This window comes from Trichosurus vulpecula, chromosome 5, assembly GCF_011100635.1.
Source record: "Trichosurus vulpecula isolate mTriVul1 chromosome 5, mTriVul1.pri, whole genome shotgun sequence".
Classification (NCBI taxonomy): Eukaryota; Metazoa; Chordata; class Mammalia; order Diprotodontia; family Phalangeridae; genus Trichosurus; species Trichosurus vulpecula.
The window spans coordinates 22,603,566-22,629,540 of record NC_050577.1 but is presented as its reverse complement, the minus strand read 5'-3'; positions in this window follow the sequence as shown (position 1 = coordinate 22,629,540).

Sequence of the window (25,975 nt, the reverse complement as noted above, 5' to 3'; positions counted from 1 at the left end):
ATATAAGATGCCCCAAAAGTCTTAGTGAAATTTAAAGCTTAAGTAGCTTAAAATTGAATTAAGACCGTATCATTATATACAAATGACCTGGGGGAAGAAGGGACCGGGGGCCTGGAGAGATGGGAAAGGCTTCCTCAAAGTAGGCTTGGGATTGTTAGTGGCTGAGGTGAGGAGGGAGGGCAGGCTAGGCAGGACAAGAGTGTAGGGCTGGAGATGGAATGTTCTGTGTGGGCATCACCAAGAAGGGTGGTGCGGCTAAATCCCAGAGCATGGGAAGGGAAACTGTGGGGACTGAGGCTGGGAGTCTGGATGGTGGGAGGGGTGAATAGTGATCAGTGTCCAACCAGAGTTTGTAATCGATCCTGAAGACAATAGGGAGTCACTGAAGTTTATGGAACTTCGGGAAAAACTGCTTCCATGGCTGGGTGAAGGACTCATGAGAGGAGGAGAGGCTTTCGACGTTAGTCATTGAAGCCTCCTAGGGGAAAGGTGACAAGGGTCTGACTTGTGTGTGAATGAAGACAAGAGGTGTCGTGGAGGTCGAGAGGATGAGACTGGGTAAGTGACGGATATGGGGGGGTGAATATAGGTGAGAATGAGTGACGGGAAGGATGTTGGTGCCCTCTGTGACCTAGAGCCTGGCTTCCTAACGCCCAGGTCAGGGCTGGAAGGACATAGTCATACCGCACTATATTCTCTAGGACCCTGGGGCCATAGAATGGTACAGCTCATTGAATCCTCCCCGCTCAAGGGCTCGGTAGTAGCTTTCCATGGTATGCTCTGGGGACAAAAAGGCCCAAAGGTAAGAAGTAATGATACCAGCTGATCCACAAGACAAAGAAAAGACCAGTCTTTCAGTGCTTCAAATTCCAAACTGCCTTAAAAGCAAAGAAAAAACACACGATGATGAAAATAGGGCACTCCTGGCACCCAATGAGAGTCCAGGCTAATCCAATCTGACCATCTTCCTTTTCAAAGAGGAGACAGTGAGACAGGGTGGGGTGAGATTGCAGACTCACTCTCATAACAATCTTGAAGAATTTCATCTTAGAGCGCTGCCCCCCGCCCCGAGATTCAGGATATGCGCAAGAACCAGAATCATTCTACAGCAGATAGCAGAGAGGCTTCCGCAGCTGTGGTAGAACAGAACAAGCATTTATACAGCACCCACCACATGCCAGGCACCGAGTAAGGGCTTTTTACAAATATCTCATTGATCCTCACAACCACCCTCTGGGGGTGGTGCTGTTATCCCCAAAGAGGAAAATGTGGCAGAAGGGGTTGAGGGACTTGCCCAAGGTCAACAGCAAGTAAGCATCTGAGGCAGAATTCGAATTGAGGTCTTTCCGACTTAAGGCCTCATGCTCTGTGCAATGTGGTGCCCCCTAGCTGCCTCTGTGGTGGCTGGAAAATTCATCCCTTTGGGCCAACAGCCCTCTATGATTCATCACTGCATCCCTTCAAGAACCTAGGCCACCTGCATGGCAGAATGACTTTCGTGGAGGTCCCTCACATCCTGCAAACTAATAAAGAAGACCCCACAAAGGTGCGGTCAATGCTGGAAGGGCTGTGGAAAGCCAGGCACACATACGGTTGTATACATGTGCATTTAGAGCAGAACTTTATAGCAGCAGAGAGCTAGAAACAAAGTGGACCCCCATCAGTTAAGGAATGATTAACGGCCGTACCAATACAGAGAGGCAGTATGGAAGGGTGGATTCCGGTGTGGCCTCAGGGTACGAACTGCCTGGTTTCACATCCTGCCTCCCAAATATCCTGGTTGTGAAGCTCTGACAGGGGCCCCCAAGGCCAGATTCTAAGCCAACAAATCGCAGAAAAACTGTGGCGCTCCATTGCCAGGCCAAAAACAAAATATCCCAAGAGAAGTTGGAGAACCTTAGAAAGATCTGCACGAGCCGATAGTGAGGAAGGCAGACAGTGATTACAGCCGTGTACGTGACAAGGAAGTCACTCTGAGTAAGCACAAAGTCGGTAAAGGTCGCCCTACTCTTAGCAGAATTGTGGGGACAGGGAACGACAGGACACAGGGCCACACGCATTATCAGACGAGATCCCTGTATGAGGCTGTTTTAAACATCGCTGTTGTTCTTTGTTAAAGGGAGGGTTAGGGGGAGGAAGTCGAGGGATTTCTGGAAATAACTGTGACACAAAACCAAAATAAAACTCACTTAAGATGAAAGATGAGAACATGAGAAAAGGCATAGGGCAGGAAGTCTTAACCTCTGGGTGTCATGTCTGGTGAAGCTTATGGACTCTTTTCAGAATCATGGGTTTAAATTCCTAAAAGAAATATTTTTGTAAAAACCCAAGTTTATAGACCTTGCTCTAGGAGGATGAACTTGGAGGAGGAGGAGGTCCCAGCGTGAAGCCCACCTGGGATGGGGGAAATGTGCTATCTGAGGCCCTATCTATGCCATGTTGTTCATCAGTCAGTCCTCAAACATTTATTAAGCACCTACTATGTGCCAGACCTCAGCCATGACGCCATGCTGCTTTGTAAATCAGTCCTTAAATGTTTTAAAGTGCCTACAATGTGCCAAGCACTGTGCTGAGAATGCAAAAAGGCTGAAGCATTAACCTGTCCAGGGAGCTGGAGGAAAAAACTGGTTCTTGTCAGAGCAGTGACCAGAGAAGAGAAGGACCCCCTGGGGGTGGGAGGTAGGGCCTGAAGAGACAGAGATGGGGGGGGGAGATGATGGACAAGGAGAAAGACCTCGAGGTTCAGAACCAAGGGTTGGGGAAGTACATGTGAGAGGCCCTTGGCAAACCAAAGCCCTGAGACCTGAGATCCGGGCAGCACCAGCGGGCTGAGGATCATGGATGGCGGGGGAGAACAGGACCAGTTCTCTGTCAGTGAGCTGGCGGGGAGTCCAGGCTAAGACTGAGGCAACCACTCTCAGGACTTAGTGGTAAGCCTTCCTCAAGGTTTACCTTCATCATGAAGACTTGGAGGCAGGTTGAAGAGAAGAGGATCAGGGAACACCTGGGTCCTTTCCCACCACAGAGTCCAGGGTACAGTGGGAAGGGGGCTGGATTTGAAGTCAGAAGACCAAGGTTCAAATCCTGGCCCTGACTTACTAGTTGCCCGACCATGTTCCTTCCACACAGAGCAGCCCATGAGGACCCTCCACCCAACTTTTCTGGGAGCTGCCCTTGCTCCTTGGGCTTCTCAAGGTGTGGCTTCTCTCTTGACCAATTCCACATCAGTCAGCTGATGCCAAACCCCAGGAGACTCAGCAATGCCCCTCGCTCTGGCTGCCACCCATGTCCCCGTTCTAGGCTCTGGCTTCACTCGAGGCTTGGCTCTGGTACTCTTCTGCTAAGCAGCCTCTCCCCATCCTACCAGCTGGTTGTTGGGGTCTTTCTGCCCTTTGATTACCTTTTATCTCCTAATCTGGGTACCCCTACCACGCTTGGCACGGAAACATCTATGGAATAGAAAAACAATCATCTCCTGGCTCCGACCACTCTGGTCAGCTGCTCTTCTCTCATGCTGGAGCTCTAGAATGCCCTCCCTAAACGCTGCCCACAGGAGTAAAGCTTTGCTCTGAAATCCTGATCCACAGGCTGGGCAGAGTGGGTGAGAGCTCCCTAGGGTGACCCATCTGATTCAAACAACTTTAACAGGTTATGCACATAATGGGCCCCTCCCTCATGTGTGTTATTTAATGCATGTATGGAATTTGGTGGGGGAGGAGCAGGAAGAGGTTGTATTGATACTGGGGACAAGCTCGATCTTGTTTTATTAAAGTAAAACTTCCTGCTTCAAAAATGGAGGCAGATCCAAAAGAGGCAGACATGGCCTTGTTTAATTCCTCACCAAACCCAGGCTACCCCCTTTGCACTCCCTTTTCACCTCTCACAAGCCTCCCGCTCTGCTAATCTCACTGTCAGTGGCCTCTTCTTCCTCTCTACTGCTGCCCCCCATGCCTAGCCACTCCACCTAAGACTTCAAACAGCACAAGCTCGCACACCCCTCCCTGAGCGCACACACGTCCCAAGCAGGACGAGGAAAGAAAGAAGGCGGACCAAAAGCTGTTAAAGCTTACCTCTGCACTAAGACTTTGGGGACACCCTGCATAATAACACGTCACCCACTTACTTTCTGACGTTTCTGAAAAAAAGGCTCCTGGGGGGAAGAGGCTTTGACACCCTTAAAACATGATGCCAATGTGGGTAATTATGAGTGGCAACAGAAGCCCAGGAACCGAGAGTCCTCGGCGATCCAGAGAAATTAATCAGACACTAGGCTTACGGGGTGCCCAATGGCCTTCAGAACAAGGCTATCTGTCGCCGCACATCCTTCTCCTCTGGATAATGGAATGATATTAATAATGATCGCAATAAAAATAATAATGACAACATTTATACGGCACGCTGTCTGCAGAGCGCTTGACGTACGTCCCCACGTGAACTGCCTCTGGATTGTTTCCAAGAACGTAAGCTCCTTGAGGGCATGGACTGTTTCATTCTTGCCTTTGTATCCCCAGCGGCTCGCACCTGCCTGGCACATGACGGGCACCTAATCAGTGCTAGCTGATAGATTCCACTTGAGCCATCCTCTTAATGCTGCTGTATTACTATGCCCATTTTACAGACGAGGAAGGTGAAGGCCACTGAAGTTTCCCAGGGCTGCAGAGACAGGAATTATCAGAGGTAATTCAAGACTCTTCTTGACTCCCAGACCATTACCCTGCCCTCCTACACTGTCCTGTCCCGAGCAGGGGGCACGGCTAGACTGGATGTCCCAAGGAAGGGAGGATGTCTGCCTCAGGAGAATGGCAGACTTGGCACTGGGCTTTGATGGAAGGCTGTAATTTCGGTTTACCATGAATGCAGAAGTTTTGGCCTGAATGCGGGTAATCGCAGACCAAGCTCCCCAGAGGCCTGAGAGACAGCTCCATTTTTCCCTTCTTGGGTGTTCTGTGGTCTCTGTGTCCCCTGCTCTCTGGGAGTTCCAATTCCTCAAAAAGTGGGACCCCCAGGCTTTGGATGTCCAGGCTGGGATTCTGGGGTGGTGGAGGCAGAGCTGAGGCCATCTGCGGCTCTCTCTGGAATCCCCTTCCTCTCCCAGTCCTCGCAGAGCCTCCCAAGAAGGCTGGAATTGGGTGGAGACATTCCTTTCCTCATCCCTTCCCTCCTTCTACCCTCCACAGTCTGCTCCTGCCCCTGGCCCTTCCCCCCACCTCTGCTTTTCCTCCACCCCCCACCCCACACCCCTGGACTTTCTCTTTCCTTGACCAAACCCAGCCAGGGAAACCCACCTTCCTCCAGGCTGTGCTGGATTGGTTTGAAACCTAACCTTCCCAAGGGCCCAATCTTTCCAACTTCTTTTTTGTTTTTTGGCAGACGGGGGGAGAGGGTAGTAATGTCGGGGGTTCTTTTGTAATAAAAATATGCTGGGTTTAAATCCTACCTTAGATGCTGTGTGACCCTGGGGAAGTCACCTACCCCTTTGCATACAGTACTAGGGGTACATAGGCTCACAGGGCCAGGGCTGGAAGGGGCCTTAGAGGCCGCTGAGTCTAACGCGATCTTTTTAGAGATGAGAAAATGGAAGCCTGGAAAAATGATGTGAATCACCTAAGGTCACACAGCTAGTAAGTGGGAGGGGCAAAATTCAACCTCAGGCCCTCTGACTTGCATTTATATGGCACTCTAAGGTTTGCCAAGCCCTCAATAAATATATGATCCTCACAACAACCCTGGGGCGGGGGGGGGGGGGGGCAGGTACCATTATAACCCCCATTTTCCAATTGAGAAAACTGAGGCAGACCGAAGTTAAGCCACTTACCCAGGTGCACACAGCTGGTACGTGTCTGGGGCTGGATTTGACCTCAGGTCTTCCAGACTTCAGACCCTGCTGAAGCTTGGTGTGCCACAATGCCAAGGAGCCATACTGCCATTTTGTTTACTGTCCTGAAAAGCCTGATCTGCTGGTTTCACTGCCTGAGGCGAGATCCAAGTTTCCCCACAAAGAGTTCTTTGGTTGTTTGAAAAACTTTTGTTTTCCACGAGGGGCTTATGTATCCCTTGAGGTGGCCCTGACACGGGCAGCCACAAATCTGCTTTTTGTGGCAGCTCCTCATCTCCCCCCAATGAGCGGGCGCTTCCTTCCCTTCAGAGGGGCTCACTCACACACTGATCGCTCACCTCTGAAGGGGGGGCGGGGGTTAGAACTGCCTTACCTCAGCATAGCACACTGCTCTTCCCTATAATCAAGCAATAGGAACATTAAAAACCTTCCCATTTCTATAACACTTTAAAGTTTATTAAACAAATCCTGGTGACAGAACATCCTTATCAGGTGACAGAACATCCTTGTCTGATTTTTCCCATGAGATAACAAAGTCTCAGAGAGGTTAATCTACTTAGCTGAGGCCACACAGCTCAAAACACACTAGAGCCCAGATCCCCTCCCATTTCCCCTGACCCCAGGTCCCACCTTCTTTCTGCTCTCCTCACTTGAAGCCTTAAAGGTCTAAAACTCCAGGAAGGCAAGGACCAGGGATCCCTGATCTTCTCTTTCTCCCTACAACCCAGCATCCAGCTCTGCATGCAGTAGGTACTTTGAAAATGTTTGCTAAACCAGATCTCCTAAGCCACAGCCTTCATCTTTTATGTTTTCCTGGGTTCGCCTTTGAAATTTCATCAATCTGACTGGCTGGAGTAGGTTTCTCTAGCAAGCTTAAGTATCCCAACACTTGGAAATTAAATCAACCTTTAAAAATGTGAAGAATGGAAAATGGTCACTAACCAAGCCTGCAGTCCAGTCTGCCTAAGGAACAGGAGAATATTTTCTTTGGACCCCCAAAAGATAACCCTTCCTACTTGGGGATGCTCCAAGGAGCTGCTATTTCACTATGGGGGGGGGGACGACTCTAGCTCCCAGTAGGGAAGTTCCATCCCCCAGTGCAGAGTGTGACTCTTCTAGGACTTAATCATGGTGGGCTAGGTAGCTACTTTAGGCACACAGCTTGTTAAATGTGAGAAGTGGGATTTGAACTTGGGTCTTCTGGACTCCAAGCCTGGCACTCCCTTCCCACAAAGCTCTGGCTGTTAGGCCATTGGGCACTTAGCACCCAGATGACCTTGGGCAAGACTCAGGGTCCTCACCTATGCAACCAAAGGCTCAGACAAGAGGCCCCTTCTGGCTCTAGAGCTGGGACTCTAAACTTTCAAGATCCAAGATCACTGGACAAACGTGTATCTACAGGCCACCTCTTTAAAACAAATGCCTTCCCAATCAGTTCACTTTATTATAACAACCATTGAGCTCAGTTAATGGCCCACTTATTTCAAGTGACACTCACTGGCTGGGTGATCATGGCTAAGCCTTGGATACTTCGTCTCTAATTCAAGCACAACCAGAGACTTTGGGGTTTTCACTTGCATGAAATAAATCGAGATAGATGAGATATCTCTGTCTTTGGACTAGGCCTCTTCCCTCCACGAAACTCCTGGCCACCTAAGCCACAGCCCAGCTTCTCCCCAGGCCTGACAAGGACAGTCAGGGAGCTGGGGAGCTAAGCCATGGCCTGTCAGTGCTTAGAGATCTGTAATCCCGAGCCATCACCTTACAGATGAGTTAACAGCCCCAGAGAGGTTAATTGATCAACCAAGGTCACACAGCTAGTTAGGAACAGATGGAGGCCAGCCCATTTCCCATGCAGGGGGCTACCTACCCCAGAGGGCTGGAAGGAAGAACACAAGAGGGAAGACCATGGGGCTGAATCCAATCCCCTTTCCCAAAGGATCATTTAAGGAGAAAATCGTGAGAAGGCAAGGGAAGAGGCTTAGGTACAGCAATCTGCTTGCAGTCGCATGGACTCTCTACCAGGCTAAGGAATCCTGTATTACGGGGAGAGGGGGGCAGGAAAGAACCGCCCCCCCACTCCTTTGAGGGCACCTGGTGGGGTCCTGGAAGTGTAGGGGAGCAAAGTGTCTTTCCTGGGGGAATAAGAGAAAACAGCAGCTAAGCACACTATAGGCTTTCAGGGTTGGAAGTACTTTACCCGTCTGATCCTCACAATGACCCTGGGAGTAAGGCCAGGTTATTATCCCCATTTTGCACATTAAGCCTCAGATAAACGAAGGGACTTGCCCAGAGTCGCATGTCTAGCAAGTGTCTGAGGCAGGATCTGGGGCCTTCTGGGACAGCATTTCTGTGGGACACCAAAGTCTCCCTCCATCTGATTTAACAAACGTGTTTAATGAGCGCTGACTCCAGGAAGAGTGGCAAGAAAGCCTACTGTGAAATCATAAAATCCCAGACTCTTAGACAGGAAAAGAGCCTTGAGGGCAGCTCTTATCCCAATACAGGGACATCTCATGATATTCCTGACAAATAACCACCCCTCCCCCAACCTTTTCCTAATACTCCCAGTGACAGGGATCTCACTACCTAAAGAGGCAGTCCTGTTCCATTTCCAGGCAACCCCAACAGTGAGGAAGCTCTCGTGGGGAAAACATGGAACTTAGAAGCCCGAGAACCGGGGCCCTGTGCTTGTCTAAGGAAATCCCTGACTGCTAGGTTACATAACTTTTGCTCATTATGAAAGGAACTCCATCACATCAATCAATCAAGAAACAGTTATTCAGTCCTGCCCTGTGCTGGACGCTGGGGCCTTCATGGAGCCGAACCTTCCCGCCCCTCCCCCCACCTCCTCCGCTTCCTTTTCTGTGTTCCTTCCCCCCCCCCCCCCCCAGTGTAAGCTTCCTGAGGGCAAGGGGCCTCCTTTCTTTTTGCTTTTATCTGTATCCCCAGCCCTTAGCACAGTGCCTGGCACAGGGGGAGCGCTTAATGAATGCTTGTTGACTTACCTGAGATAGCATGTTTGCCTACATAAGTACATTTGAGGTTGCTGGGTGGTGGGCGAAGAGGGAGAGACTCCAGCAGCTCTGTGGTAGGTTTTCAAAAGCGATATACAAGTGCCCTGTGCTTCTACCAGCCTGTAAACTCCATAAGGGCAGGGCCTGTACCTCTCTTCCTCCTTCCCTTCCTCCCCCAGCACTAGGCACCGTTTTGGGCTAGGATACGGATGATGGAGAAATTTCTGGTTTAGAAGAAACAACCAAATCTATCAAATAGGTGGTTGGTTCATTAAATTTCTTAAAGTCACACAGAGAAGGCCCCACAGAGGCCATAGCAGGAATGCCAAGGCGAGGCTGTCTGTGTACAGAAGCAGGTGGAGGCCTCAGGTACAAAGACCCACCAGACTGCCCAAACTGGGTCCCAGTTGGAGCCTGTTTGTTTAAAGCCGGGCAGTGTCAACGGCCAATCTGGAGGCTGCCTGAGCTGATGACGGGTGAGTCCTCAGAAAGGGGCTGAAGTCAGACTACATTCCGAAGGCAGAGCCAAGTCCCTTGGCAGTGCCAGGGGTAAATGGAGGGGTATGTGTGTTAGAGGCAAAGAACGCAAGGCTGAGTCAAGAAGGTAGGGGTTCAAATACCAGACCTATTCTACTTACTAGCCATGTGACCCCCCCAGTGCCCCACCCTTCACTGTCAGGGGTTTCAGTTCTGGGATAATAATAACAGCATGACAGTTTTGGAAGGAGAAGGGACAGGAAATCGAGGCCCAAAGGATGCTGGGATTGTTAGTGGGACAAGAAGCAGTAAGTGGCAAAGGCAGCATTGGAACCCAGACTCTCAGCTGGCAAACCCACTACCTGACCATACCCAGTGCCCGCCTATACCACACTGCATTACTCCAGAAAAATCTCTAGCTCAGGAATTCTGTACCTGGGATCCAACAGATGTGGATACATTTCAGGAGGTCCATTAACTTGAATGGGAAAAAATACATTTTTATTTTTACAAACTTCTAACTGAAATTTAACATGTCCTTTAATTTTTTAAAAACATAATTCTCAGAAGGGTGCCATAGGCTCCCCTAGACCATGACACACAAAAAGGGAAGAATCCTAGCTTATCCTAGCTTTTCAGGGGCTCTCTCAGATTCAAAAGGTTTGTGTGGCATTCTCCTCCTCTTACCAAACATCCTTCACTTTTCCAGAAGTTTCCATGCTAAAAACTCCCATGGTCCAAGACTGCTTGGGCACAAGGATGGGTGGGGTCTTTTGGCCATGCCTCCAAGTGTTCCTTGCCTGTGACCTTACAGGTGAGACACCAACCACTTGGGGCTGCCAGAGACCCTACTTGGCCTCCACCAAACCCACGGTCCTGCTTCTGGTTGCTTAGAGCTGCCCTGGTGTGCAGGATTAAATTTAGAGTGATGAAAGCTTGGGGAGCTGTGTGTACCAAGTCCTGAGGATGGCTTCTCCATAGACCTTTACAAAATATCCCCCTTTTCTCCCCTGCCATAAGTGAACAGCGCACAAGCCTCTTGGATGTATCCTGGGTTCTGAATCTCTCTTCCCTTGTCCCTGGTTCCCTCAGGCCCCAGAAGTCTTCTTAGGAATTATATCTTCCCGTCTCTCAGCTAAGTCACACCCGTAATAAAGGCTTATTGCTCGCAGCATCACTGGCAAGCCTGTCTCTTTTGTGATGACAACTCCCCACCCTCCCAGGGTGGTGGTGGGGGAGGCGAACCCTCTTTGTAAATCTTAAAGCCTCTATAACTGGGAGTTGTCATTAAACAAAGACCTTCTTGAGAGAGGCCTCTCCGTCTTGTCTTTGTGTCCCTGGCACAGAGCACAGTGCGCCTTGCACAGGGAACGGCGTAATAAATGTGTGGTGAATAGGCCCTTGGTCACTGCTCAGTTGATGGTGTGGCCTCCTCGCAGTCTAAAGTAATAACCACATAAATGACAATAATAACCACATAAAGTTCCCAAGCCTGGCTAGTAAATCAGTCCAAGTCTTGCATCCTGGGCAATGGAAAGAAATGAATGACCCAAATTCCAGCCCTCTATGCTGACTACTTGTGTGACTTTGGGAAAGTCTCTGAGCCTCAGTTTCCATATTTGAAAATCAGGGAGCTGAACTAGACTAGATTCCATCCCTTAATTTATGATCTAATGAAAAACTCTCCAATGCCATCATCCGAATGGCCACTGGGCTTCCTGTACTGGATCCCTTTTGCGGCTTAAACTATCTCCTGGGAAACCTGGAAAGCTAAGGAGGGTCCCTTCAGCTCCTAAGCACTGCTGCCTGATTAAAGACAGCCCAAAACAGGAACCCTGAGCTAGAAAAGCAAGAGATTTCGGCAGGGCCCAGGACAGGCAGAGGGAGCTGAGCCCTTGCTCTCCTGCGTGGCCAGCTCCACAAACCCCCCTTGCTCTGAGACCACATCCTTGCCACGCCGGCTTTCTGAGAACACTAGGGCAGGGACTGGACCTGGGAAAGAACTTTCTCTCCTAGAGCAGGTTGCTGTGTGCAGTCTAACAAAGAATTGCCAAGACCACTAAGAAATGAAAAACAACTTCCTGCCATTTCTTGAGCCTTTGAAGTTTGCAGACTTCTTCATACCCATGATCTCATCTGAGCCTCACTGAGGCAAAGTGTTGCATTTGTTACTGTACCCATTTTACAGATACAAATAGTGAGGCTTAGTGTCAGAGGTAGGATCTTGGACCCAGGTTTTCCTGAAACCCAGTTAAGGCCACTACGCCCTTCCCTGTGCTAGCTCTCAATCTTCTTGTCTTCATCTGGTTTTTTTCCAAGTAGACTTTCCTACTGGGGAGGGAATGTGCTGACCAGTTGGCATTTATAACATAATGGTCTACTTGGCAGTCTGGTTTCTCAATGCAAAGTGCTGAGCTGCCTTTCTGTTGCATACACACCAGGGAGGCACTGGCCAGTTTTATTTCATCTTGATCCGTTTCAGAGAAACTAAACTTGTCCTTGAGGGTCTGGGCTTGCAGGAGAAAGTCCAGTCCCTCCATGTTCCTTCTCAACTCAAACTCCCCACTGCCACACGCTCCCTCCTTGGGGAGCCTCAAGCATCTCTGAGATGCCCCATCCACTAGAAATGTCTTTGTTGGTAAGCACATGCTTACTTCAATATAAACAAAATGTGGACTCTTTGTTCATCACATTCTAAGTCAAAATTTGCTTGTCCACCACCCACACCTCGAATCCAGCAGGCAGACAGAGCATGTGAGCTTCACAAAACGGAATGCCATTAATCCACACCAGATGTATAATTCATGGCTTTCTTTCTTTCTCTTTTCTAAAGTTTTATTGATGTCTTTTGTTTTAATGTCAGAGTTCTTTCCAGATATTTTCCCAGCATCCCTTCCCCCTCCCTTTACCCCTCAGCGAGCTTTCGTCAAAGCAAAAATGAAGCAAAACCAATCAAGACCGTGGCTGCCTCTGAGGGCACGCACATCCCGCATGAAGAGGGGGAGGTGAATTTTCCCTTTTCCTCCCTGAGATGGATCCACAGTGACGCAGTATGCGGCTGTTTGTTGTTAGCCCCGTGTTGGTATACACTGTTGCCACTCTATGGCTATCGTTCTCTTGGTTCTTTTTACTTCATCCTGCATCTGTTCATACAAGACTTCCTATGTTTCTCTGAAATCCTCACGTTTGTCATTTCTTATGGCACAATATTTCTAGGGCTCTTTCTGGTTGGATTTTATTATGTCTGTATAATAGCCCCTAGCGTCTTCATCAGAGATACTGAAATAAGGCTGCTCAGTACAGGCACAAACTCTTCACTTTACCTTGGAATTACAATGGACCTCAGATTATCTGGTCCAATCTGTACTAGAGCAACAATCCCCTCTATACCATCCCTAACAAGCGGTCATCTGACTTTGGCTTGAAGACCTCCACCTGGGTGGCAGTGAAGAATTTCTTCAACCTGAGAGTTCCTGATAGGAAAACTGACTGGAAATCAAAAATATAAGTCAACTAGAAATATAGGCGGGTAGAAGCCAGAGAACTGGAGGGAAAGCAATGGGTAAGTCACTCATATTAAAACTCCCCTTGCTCCAATGGCAACATCCTCTCCTGGCTCTCCTCCTATCTCTTTGATGGTCATTTCTCCGTCTCCTTTTTTAGCAAACCTTCCTCTTCCCACCCCCTCAATGTAGGTGGTTCCTCAAAGTCCTCTCCAAAAAACTTCTTTATTAACACTCCCTCCCTTGTGGATCTCATCCATTCCCTTCAGCACCTAGCTCTCCAATCTATAATTTCATCTTTTCTGACCTCTAATCCTTCATTTCCAAATGCCCACCGGGCAAATCTACCTGAGGAGATCTAGGGCGGGACACATCCGATTCAACATAACCCAAAGAAAACTCACTTTCCCCCAATTCCCAACTTCTTTGTTTCCATGGATAACGGCCACCTGGATTTCAGACCTCAAAGTCCTCTTGACAAGGGGTGTATCTGTATGGATATGGATGGTGACCATGAATGTGCCTATATAGTTCTGTATCACAGAATATAAGCGATTCTCCATATAGAAGGCAGAAGAAGTAAAACATTTATTCAGACACCAGAGGATCAAATCCCCAAACCAATAACTCCAATTTGACATAGCAGCAATCGTATCCCAAAACCAGTATGTCCACTTGATTATAATAACAAGGAAATTAAAACAATATCACAGCAGGGAGGCAAGCCATCCTGTAACCTTCCCCTCTGCTGGGGCCTTCCCGTAAACATTCACTCACAAATCCTATTGAGTGGCTGGTTGCCTATATCCTCTCCTCCAGCAGTTCTGAGAGTGAGCTCCATAAACACTCATTCGAAAATCCTAAGCTGTATGCTTATCTCTGTCCTCTCCTCCCAAAGTTCTGAGAGCTCTGGCTTAATGGCTACCCTCAGAGTATATATACCCTTTTTTAGGGCCTGAGGGCTTCATACCTCTTGTGACCTAATTAGCAAAAAGGCCTTCCTCCAAACAAGCCTCTCCAAATCAAGCTTCCCTTAACTAGCTCCACCTGAGACCTATTAATGGGATTAACGGGTGAGGAAGATCTTTAATCACATTAATACCACAAGGGATTTTGTTGTTTTTCCACCACCCAGTGCATGGTACTCAATTAAATTTGGTGATGTTTAGGACAGGCTTGCTCAGAGTGCCACCAGAGCTGGAAGGGACCCAATAAGCCAGAGAACATGAAATATCATCTCCTCTTTACAGATGGCTTGTCCGGAACATGACCGAAACCAACATCCCTAAACTTTCTTGTTTTCCAAAATCTGGGCTGAGACCTTTAAAAATATGTTGGTAGTTATGGACTTAGTGATGGCATAGATCTCTGAACTGATGTCAGTTGGGATTGAAGGCGAGTACAACTACTTGGGCCCAGGAGAAGCTGGCTGGGTGCAACGTGTCACATTCTGTATTCTAGCAATTTTTTATTCATTGGATCTGAGCAGCAGAGAACCTTGGACCTCTCCTCATTTTGCTTAAAAGATGTAAGCAGCATTGATTAAGGGTCTACTATATGCCAGGCACTGTTCTTGGTACCAAGGATGACAAGACAAAGATGAAACCTTTCTCGTCCTCAGAAAGCTTATGTTCCACTGGGGAAAGCCAAAGGTCTACATATTAGTATATAAGATACATAAAATAAATATGAGATCATTTGGCAGCAGGTACTAACAGCTGGGGGCAGGGGACATCAGGAAAGGCCTTGTGTTAGGAGCAGCACGCTGAAGGACACTAGGGATTCTGAGAGGTGGGGATGAAGAGGGAGGGTGTCCGCATTACATATCGACGGCCTGTGACAAGGCATGGACATGGGATGTCATGTATCATTAACAAGAAGAAGACCAGGCTGGCTTGATCCTACGTAGAGTGCCTGAAAGGGAGTCACACATGACAAGGCTGGAGTCAGACTAAATACCAAACAGAGGCATTTGCCTGATGGTGATACTGAGCAGGGATGTGATAAGATCTTACGGGTATTTTAGGAATATCATTAGGTCTGCCATGTGGATGCTGCAAGTGAGCAGGGAAGCCGGGGTGCCCTCTCAGGAGAGACTGCCCCAGACTAAGGGAAAGGGCTGCGGGAGGGCCAGAACTAGGGGGAATGCTGTGTGAGCACATGTCAGGAATTGATGGGTGGGATCAGGGATGAATTAAGGTAGCAAGCTTGGATGACTGAGGAATGATGACTGACAATTAGAAGGAAAATGACAATGTGACAGATGAGTCCTTGACAGCAAGAGGTAGGTTTGAAGGGAATGAGAACGAGTTCTGGTTTGGACATGTTTAGGCGGGGCGCTGAGGGCCGCCATCTATCCACCTATTATGGAGGGCTTCCAATGGAGGCCTTGTCTATGAAGATGGACTCAGAGAGGGGGTCTGCTATGGAGAAAGGCAGAACCAGTTAACTTTAGGGCAGCTAGGTGGCACAGTGTGGGCTTCAGCCTTAGGAAGACCTGACTTCAAATTCTGACTCAGACGCTTCCTACTTATGTGACCCTGGGCAAGTCACTAACCTCTCTCAGGATGTCGCCTCATCTATTGAGGGTGTGTTGGGAGACTATGACTAGTGCTGTGTTCGAACTGTGACGACAGCACAAATGATTCTTTCAGCAAGGGCTGCTAGGACACATTCCTCTTTTCTCCCTGTTGCGGTCTGGACAGCTGGGGCATCCGCATGGCTGGCACCTCTGACCTGCAGCAATCCTTCCTAACCCAAATCTGAGGGAAAAACCTGGCACCCTGGCTTGGGCTCAGCTAGCCCAGACTCTGCCCCCACCCTTCACCTTGCCCAGCCTGAAACTGGCACACAGGATGCCAGACTTTTTCCACATACACCCCAATTTCTACCACTTTCTTCTTCCAACATTTTAAACAGACTGAGTTGGACTAATCAAAGCCTCGGAACAAATAAAAAAAAAACAAAGCCCACACTCCAAGGGGGCAGATTGGGTTACAGGTTGGTTATAAAAGTGAGCTATGATAACAGGGATTATTGGAAGCTCAGGGACTCCTCTTTGTGCCTGCTGCCATGCCTGGTTTCAATGCCACTGAACAAGATGCCTCAGCACTGGCTACCCCCGTCATGCCCTCTCCCCAACACCCTCCCCCAGGTTCCTGCCTCCTTCTGAGTGCTCTCTCCCCCTTTCGACTGTCAGCTCCTTCAGGGGCTGTTTTCCTTTGTATTAATTGTATCCCTTCTTAGCACAGTGCCTGCCCTATAGTAGGTGCTTATAAAAGTTTACTGGATCAGACTGAGCACTTGTTTGCACTCTTGGACTCAAAGAACCATTTCAAACATGTCAGGTGGGGTCTGAGTGTATCGAGGCAAAAGGATGTGGGGTATGAGCCTGCAGGAATCCCAAGCATCCAGCTTTTGGTACCTTGGTGGCTGGACCTTAAGCACCACTTGGGAAAAAAAGATGCATTTTTAATTCTTGCTCAGGACCAAAATCCATCTCATCCCCACCTGCCTTTGTCTGCACCAAGAGAGAAGCTGAGATAGAAGCCACTTTGGGTCCTATTCTCTTCCTGGGCTGAAGGACCGACCAAGGTCTCACATTCTGAACTTCTGAAAGGACAAATATGGGGCCAAAGAGATGGCCTGGTCCCAAAGGAAGGCTCCTTCTCTGCTCCCCGGAACCACCCCCCACCCCAAAGGCCATCCAGACTTCCCATGGCTTGGAAGGCATCCAGATAGGAACATGGCCTGGTTACAAGTCTAGATGTGAGGGTGTAATCACCTTGCTCTGGTTATGTGGGAGCCACGCTGCTTATCTGAGGATCAGAAGCTCTGAGTTCACATTTGGGTTCAGTCCATTCCTTATTGTGAAGTGTGGTCAACTCCTGTGAGTATAGAGCCTTGGGTGGCCAAGGGCGGGTCCCTGGGCAGCACCCGTGGGCCACTGCTGGGCAATGCAAGAAGACACCAGCCTCTAAAAGCCTCTTCAGCCTGTTGTTTCAGAGACTGTGCGGGCTAGAGATTGGACCTGCCACTCAGTGGTACTGGGAATGCTCCACTGAGGCACGTCACTCCCTTCTCTACAGTCTCCTGTCTGCCTGAGCCCTGAGAGGGTAAGTGACTGACACAGGGTCACACAGCCAGGGTGTGTCAGGGCAAGACTTTAATCTAGGGCTTGCCTGCTAGATTCATCCTGTGTTCCTTAGAACAGGGCTTCTTACCCTTTCTGTGCCACTATCTCCTTCTAAGAATAAGGTTGTTGAATGCATAAAATGAATAGGGTCACAAAGGAAACCAGTTATATTGAAATATACTTATCAAAATAGCAAAGAACAAGGTCATAGATGAAGGACTCCTTGCTATAAGACTCTAGGTTAGAAAGAAGCTGAGGTGTTGCCAATGTGCACTGGGAGAAGAAGGGTCCATACCAGAAGTTCCATATGCTAATAAAATCACAGGTCATGAACCAGGTACTGGGCCAGTGAGAGGGATACAAAGAGAAGAAACAAAAAAACCACTACCCCCAATCGAGGAGGAGATTTAATACCTAATATGTAATAGCTGAGTAAATATGAAGTAAGGAGGGCTTCCTGGAGGAGGTGTCCCAGAGCTGGGCCTTGAAGGAAGCCTCCTATTTGGGAGCAGAAGGTCTCAAGCATGACTATGATGACAGCAGAACCTGAGAAATATATGGGTGGAATTCTGATCTTTCTCAGGAGGAGGTATAGGAGCTGGAGTCCAGAGGAAGCCACTGAGGCAGGTGAACAGAGGGAGAAGAGAAGAGAAGCAGCCTCGAAGTGCCAACCCTGCACTGGCAGGGACCCCAGATGCCTTCTGAGGCTCCCATCCTGCTGGGGGTCCCCTGTGCTCCAGCCTCCACATGCAGAAATGTCACGGCTCAGTGGCCGCCTGACAGCATCTCCCCTATGACGCTGCATCACAACTGTTCCGCCCAAGGACCCCTGCTCAACCTACAGAGCAAAAGCTGAGTCGCTGCCACCGCCTCTGTCTGGGAGCAGGAGCCATGAGCTCTTGCCTGCTTCTCCTTCCTCTCTCTCTTCCTTCTCTAATTTTCTTAGGGTGCTTTGTCTAGACCTCTCTGTTGTCCCCATTATACTAAGGCCGCGCTGGAGCTGGCTCGTACCAGCCCAGAAAAGCCAACTGTTAAATTTTCAACGTGAGCATTGACTGCTCAGAAATCAGCAAACACACCAGGGCTTGATTTTTTTGTTTCATTGATTATCTAGACTTAAGAAAGGGGAGAGAAGGTTAATTATATAGATTAAGCTTAAAAGTGTGTTGTGCATCCTCCTCCCCCAATCCCAAGCCGCTTCCCCTCTTACCCTCCCTTGAACGATGATTAGTGGTATCCAGGCTGTCCACCTCTCATAGGAGGAAAGTAAACTCTGTGTTTGTATCCCAGGCCCTGGCTCAATGTCTTGCCCAAAGAGCCACTTAAAAATGTTTTCTAAGCATTAATTTAAGCATATTCTTAGTATCCCGAGTGCCTAGCAGAGGACTTGCTTCAGTTTTATCTGACACTTTGTGACCTCATTTGGGGTTTTCTTGGCAAAGATACTGGAGTGGTTTCCCATTTCCTTCTCCAGCTCATTTTACAGATGAGGAAACTGAGGCAAACAGGGTGAAGTGACTTGCTCAGGGTCACACAGCCTAGAAAGCGTCTGAAGCCGGATTTGAATTTAGGTCTTCCTGACTCTAGGACTACTGCTTTATCCACAATGTCACGTAGCTGCCTCTGTCTAGCAGATGGTAGGCACTAAATAAATGCTTCTTGACTTTGTCTTAATATCCTGAGTGCCCATGTACACAACAGGCACTCAGTACATGCTTGACTGGCTTTTGTCTTAGTATTTATTCTGAGTGCCTATGCATACAATTGACACAGAATAGATGCTTGCTGATTGTCTTAGTATCCTTAGAACTGAGGCATACAGTAGGCACTCAAGACATGCTTAACTAACTTTTGTCTTAGTATCTTGTGGGCCCATGCACATAGTAGGCACTTAACAAATAAATGTTTGGGTGACTTCTGGCTTAGCCTACCACAATTCCCTGCCTACACAGACACTTTAATAAGGATCACTGAATTGAGACAGAGCAGCCGTCAAAGGAGCCAAGGGATAGAGTCTGTTATTCACTGTGCGGGAGGGAGATGAACAGAGCTCACAGATTTCCTTCAGGTCTTTGCCCAGCTACCTTTCATGCCTCCTCTCCTTAAATGTGTCTTCTGTTCCAATGGCCCTTCTGGGCCCATCTACTCCTCCCACTGTTTCATCTAAACCTCTTCAATCCTTCAGGGAGTTGAGGTCTGGGGTGAGGGGGAGAAGGGGAGGCTGAGGCATCCTCCCTGCACCCACAGAGAACCAAACGCTCCCAGGACTCCGAAGACCTGCTCTGAGATCTGCTGCCAGCCGCGAGCCTCTCAGAGTGGAGCGAATGCGTCTGCAAAGTAGAACAACTTTGGGAGGTAGGTGTTTACCTAAAATTGTCCCTGTTTTCAGAGATGGGGAAACTGAGGCACGGGTTTATGTACCTTACCCAGGGTCACGTGGTAAGTATCTGAGGCAGCATTTGATCGTGCCTAGTTCCTGGTTCCCCGAATAACGGGATCCTTCCTCCCTACTTGGAGCCTCTTGAGTCAGTGAAATATAATTTAGCAGAGACTCCAACCAGACCCTACCGAATGTCTAATTTTAGGAAAAGAGGCCACATTCCAATTGGGGGCCTTGGTAACTAAACCCCCTCAAACAGGGTCCAACAGCCAAAAGCATTGGTCCGATGCCAATGATGAACACAAACACACCACCATTTAAAATAATTGCAGCTGATGAGCCGATATCTATTGCACAAGATGAAGAGATGGAGAAATTTTCTACAAGAATTTGACAAGGTCATCCAAACCAAGTCCATGCACTCTCTAGCACTCAGCGACCTCAATGTGGTTGGAGTGGAGCACGGGGGTGGGGGTGGGGGACGAGGAGGTAAAAAATAAGCTGGAGAATATGACTCAGAAGGGCACAAGGCACTGGGAAGCCTCACACCTGTTGATGACAAAGACTTCCTTCTAGAAGTGAGGAAAAAAGCCACTAGATATGAGCGGCACAAAATGGCATCGTGAAAAACACATACGAGAGGAGACAGGAAACCACTGGTGACTGAAGTGGATGTTGGAATAGAATCCCTGGGAAGCTGGACCATCATTCGGTGGGGCATCCAATCCAAAGCTGAGACCACAAAAGTGTATGACAGCAAGCACAAGATGCGGGAAATGGACAAAGGCATTGGCCTCAATGATCACCTAAGGCTCGTGGGCGCTTGAGCAGGATCCACCTCAACCCCCTCCTTCTACAAAAGTTGGACCCAAGTCTTAAGAGATGTAAAAGCCACCATGATGAGGGGGTCCAAAAGCCCAGGAACGGTCTTAGCCAGCAAATGCTTGGTCTTCCTGCCAAGCTGAGACACGCAGCCAAGGGCAGCCTTGGTTTAGAATACAAGCTCATTTGTAAAGCACCATGGAGGATGGCCCCGAAGATAACGCATGGCGCGGCGCAGCCTCATAAAACAGTGAAAAGCAGGAGAAGAGAAAACAAATTTACAGAAAGCTTGGCATGGCGAGGCTCAGCCACATCACACTGAGAACACTCAGAGGAAACTGGCAGGGCCACAAAGAGCTGGAAAACGGAACAAATTTGGTCGCGTTTCTCTAACAATCTGTTTTCATCATCAGTCCCAGAGGAGCCACAGACTTGGACCCAATCTTTGTGGTTCCTGACGTGGTACCTACAAGTCCACAAAGGGAGGAACTTCCAAAGGCAAAGGCGTGTGGCTGGACCAGACCAGGGTCACCCTGAGTGTTACATTCTTGAGGGTGCCAAGGGACTGCTCTACAAGACATCCTAGGAAGGGAAAGATGCCAGAAGAAGAGAAGTTACAGGCACATTAGCACCCCTAGCATCTAGCAGGGGTCTGGTGCTCGATCAATGCTTGATGACAACCCCTCAAGGGTCATCGAGAGGAGACTGATAACTACTGACCCATGCCAACTCTCTCATCTAACATTTTAGGAGTGCAGAGTGAAGACACACTTGATGAAAGTAAGAGGATGGAACAGGCAAGCTTTCGTCCATGATTTTCTAGAGCAGATCACATCTTTACAGCCGTACAATTAACTGAAAAGAACAAAGGATGAGATCCTGCCTTCCTTTAAAATAGAAAAGAAGCATGACCTTGTTTTAAAGGCTATCTCTCCCAACAAGGAGTCTCTCTCACACATATGTTAAGAACATAAAGTGTACTTAATAAATGTGAATGAAGAAGAATTGCTTCATGACCTTTTAGTTATCAACATCAAATGATGCGCAAGGTGGGGAGATCTGGGCTTGCCGAGTGTGCCCCACCAACCTGGGTTCAAATCCAAGCTCTGACAAGTCCTGGGTATGTCCCCCTGAGCAAGTCACTGGCCATCTTGGTGCAGAGAAGAAGGGAGTTTTCTCAATGGGTTATCCCCACACCAGTGAAATCCATGAAGCATTCTCCATTCTCCATCTCTCTATACGATTCCTAGTAAAGCACAGCTCTGCTCAAGGTACTTCCCAACCCAAAGCCTTCAATGACTCTTCACAGCTTAATGAGTAAAATCCAAACTCAGCCCAGCATTGAAAGCCTCTACAACCTGGCTCCCCATTTCCCTTTTCCAGGTTTCTGATATCTATCCTTACCCCATCCTTTGTGTACTTTTTGGGGGGCTCAGGCCTCTGGTTCCATTGGTATAGGGAATGCCCAGTGAGGAAACGCCCTTTACCAATGAAGACTAGCAACTACCCTGCCATTCATGGATATGATCCTAAGGCTCCCTGTGGCACCGAGGGATTTATCAAGGGTCACTCAGCAGCCACCTCCCCAGAGACATGCTGACCCCATATGGCCTTTTAAAAATGCACATAAAGTGGATAGGGCTGGGGTCCCACAACACAAGTACTTTGTAACCCATCTGTTTTAGGAGATGGGAATCACAAATAAGTCACACTGTTTCTCAGCTTTACTTTTTACTTTGACCTAGTCGACAAGAAAGCCCACGGCTCTCCGAGTCCCATGATGGGAGATCACTGATTCCCCCCACCTCTCCCCAAACCAGACATAGCTTATCTGCAATGATCTCCAAGGGTAATGAGGAGGTGTAGGGGAGGACAGAGACGGCGCCAACCTTTGGTGGTCCTGAGGAAGGGTCTTACCTGCCCTCTCCTCCTTGTTCTCACTTTGGACAGTTAGCCGTGCAGCTTCTCAGGACCCTGCAGGAGCCCCGGCTTAATCCGCCTGAGACCTATCCTGACAAAAGCAATCTTGGGGGAAGCTGGGAATTTTTACTGTGGTCTGGACCTGACTCTCCAATTTTTTCCATCCATTTGGGCAAAGGGACCTAAATATGGTAATCTTATATCCCTGATACAAGGATAAGATTAACTGGTTTATCCAGGGCCTCTGAGGACTCTATGCTCTGCCCTGGTTCCAGTTTTGGGGAAACATGTAATCATGATTAAAAACCAAACAAAGTAATGAGCTGAAATGGGCCAGCAGAATTTTCCCGTGGGGCCTTGGAGGGTGAGGGCCATAGTTGCTATAGCACGGAGGAGGGAGGCCACTTCCCACGGGGTGCAGTGGCACCCCCCTGGAGTTTTGCTCCTTGATATTGACACTGTAAGAAGTGGGAGACTAGGTGGGGTGAACCATTCCCCAACCTACGAAGATGACAACAAGCAACTTTTATGTAGTAATCCCAACAACCCCAGGTCAAGGCTATTATATATAGTTCTCATTTTACAGGTTAGTAAACGGAGGCTCAGAATGATCCGCCCGTGGTCACACGTCAGAAATGAAATTTGAACCCAGATTTTCCTGACTCTAAATACAGGGCCCACTATGTATGTACGCCACACTGCAGCCCAGTCTTTCCCACGTAGGAGAGCCACGCCCCTCTTCTCCCCCCACCCAGCCCCCCACCTTTCCTCTCAGACTTAACTCCCTTCTCATTGTCCGACACGCTGTCACTGCTACAAACATTTGATTCTTCCCCTTTTAGGGATTTAAGGTAAGAACCTACAAGGTCATCTCACCCAACCGCCCAATTTCATGGATGAAGAAAGAGGCCTGGGGAGGTGAAGGAAACCGCAGAAGGTGGGTCAGCAAGCCTGGAAACTCAGCTAACAATGAATAATAATTGCCATGGTTGACAGCATTTACACAGCTGTGTCAGAAGGTTGCAGAGCGCTTCTCATCAGACCCTCACAAGGACCCTGGGAGGAGGCATCACTATTATCACCCCCATTTTATGAAATGAGGCAATTTGCTCAATCCCATAGGTAGTATCTGAAGTCACACTGGAACTCAAGTCCTCCTGACTCCAAGGCTGGTGCCCAGCCAGTGTACCACCTGGAGACAGGCTCTGGCCTTGCCCCTCCCACCCTCAAAGGTGCCACCCAGCTCTACCTTGAAAGGCATCCTGATTACAAGCCTAGAGAAGATATGGCTCTGGAAGAACTTGAAAGAGTCCTATAAAGCATCAGCATGATGAAGGATGGTCAGCCGTTGCCATTTTCCTGCTCAAACCTGAAGAGAATATATTCTCCACAAATTAATATAGGTAATATGTGAGAAAGAAACCACATCCTCATTTGAGTAACTCTATTTGAAGTAGTTCTGAGCTAGAGAAAGAGAGCCCCGGGAGATGAAAAGCAACAAAGACAACAGTCCAGAGACAGACACTGCCTCCGTGACCTCCACTCAATGGTCAGTCCAGTACATGGTCCCATGGGCCCTGTCCAGTACAACGAAAAAGGGGCGTAGCAGCTTGGTGAAGTATGATGACCCAGTCCCAGATTTAGGGCCGACACGAGGGGCTGTTGGGGAGATGTTTAAAAATACATCATGAGCACTGCTTGTTTCTAGGGGCACCCGCAGCTATGAAAATACCTCATTGAGGCAGGCTGAATGGGAAGTTGAGAAAGAGTCACCCGTTATACAAAAAATGAGTATCCATAAGAACACAAAGGTTAAATAAGCATTATCCTGTGCTAACTGCTGGGGACAGAGACAGAAAGAAGACAATTTCTGCCCTCAAAAAGCTTATACTCTATAAAGGGAGACAACATGTACACCAAGGTACACAGACTTGGTGGCGTCAGTGATGGGAGGAAGAGACACAAGCACTTGGAGGAACTGGGAAAGGCCTCATGGTGGAGGTGGTGTCTGAAGGAAATGGCGGCTCTATGAGGTGGAGATGAGAGGAAGTACATTCTGGACATGGCCTGTGCCAAGGCCAAAGATGAGAGAGGGAGTGTTGGGTTATGAGCAACAGCAAGGGGGCCAGTCTGGCTGGGCAGGATACGTTTAAAGTAGATGCAAAATGATTTGGAGAGGGGAATTAGGGCCTCTTGGGTAAGAAGTATCAATAAATATAAACCACCAACTCACATCTGTACAGAGCGGTCAGGGGAGTTGGCTATGCTACAGCCGGGGGAGACCTGTGTTAAAATCCTGGCTTTATGTCTAAAACTCTTCCCACTCTGCATGGATCTAAAGAGTGAGGACGAAAATAACCTTGAAAAAGGATGGGACAGGCCTGTGTCTTACCCTTTCTCAATGCTGAGAAATCCAAAGGAGAGCAAAAAGGAGTTTTTTAATCAGCATCGCTCTGTAGGAAATAGCATAGGACATTATGGAACGAGGACTACTGTTCAATTGTCATAGTTAAAAATGTCCTTTGCTCTCCTTGGCAGCTGTCTGGTGAGAGACAGAGGGATTCATTTTAGACTTTTCTGACCAACAGGCATAGCACCGAAGTAACACTACTGAGGGATAAATGTAAATTCTACACTAAAAATCAACCTCACTAATACAGGATAGAAGAGCCACAGCTAGACAAGCCTTTCATCTGAAAAAGATCTTATTTTCGGCTTCATTAAGACAGGCATAGTGACCAAGAAGGAAAGGGTGACAGTCCCACCATGACACATTTTAGCATGACACAATGGCAAGCTAGATAAAAACCAAGAGAGCACCCAGAGTGGTAAGAGGCCTGAAGTTTATATCATATATGGAGGGAATAAAGGAAGCAGAGAAGCTTAGCCTGGAGAAGACTTAGTGAGGATATCTTCAAGTAGTGGGGGGCTGTCAGGTGGAAGAGAAAGGAAGCTATGAAGAGGCAACGACTAGAGTGATTCAAAAGTAGAATGGAATTCTTTGGGGGGCAGTGCGGTTCCCCATGTTGGAGGCCACGAAGCCGAGGTTGATCCACCGCTCGATCATGTAAAAGGAGATCTTGTTCAGGAATGAGCTGGAACAAATGGCCCCCGAGGTCCCTTCGAAGGCTGAGATTCTATGATTCTATTCATCTTAAACCCAGTTTAGGAAAATGAGATTCTCTTCTCTTTGAGCCAGGCAAAAAAATGGCTTTTCTTGACAAAGTTTGCTCCCTAAATGGGAACGCTGATTATGAGTTCTTAATGAAGAAACCAGTTCTATGCCATGTACGATGAAGGGAGAAGGAAAATGGGGATCTGAAAAGTCTTCATCCTGTTTGCTCTCCCAGCCAAAGGATGTATGAGCTTAGACACCAGAAGACGAAATTTTGCTGAACCAATCTGTCAGCCTTTTCAATTTTCCCTTTTTCTCCTCATCTTAAACTGTCTGCTAGTCAAAGGTCCTACATTATTCCCAGCAAGACACATGCTAGAAAAGAATCTAAAAAAATCCATATTCTTGGGTAGGAGTTTGTTTCTCCATTTTGTAAATTCCATTAACACACCTAATCGAAAGCCGCATTGAAAGTGCTTTCTAAACCTCCGATACACCAGGGTGTCAGGACGCTGCTCAGCGTTGACACGGAAAGCGTGAGCAGTCAGTCCAGAGTCTGGGGTGTTACAAGGAAGCTGACAGTTCGCACGAATAGAAACTGCCCAAAAGGGAACCCCTAAGTGTGAGGATTCCCCAAGCCCCACCAGCCCCCTGGGGCGTCCCTCCTCGAAGTCAGGAGCCTGCTGTCTAAGGCCAGGAGAAAAGCCCCATTGAGAAACGTCACTGCCATTCTCTCTGGGGTTGCTGAAGTGTGTCTGAGAGCTAATATT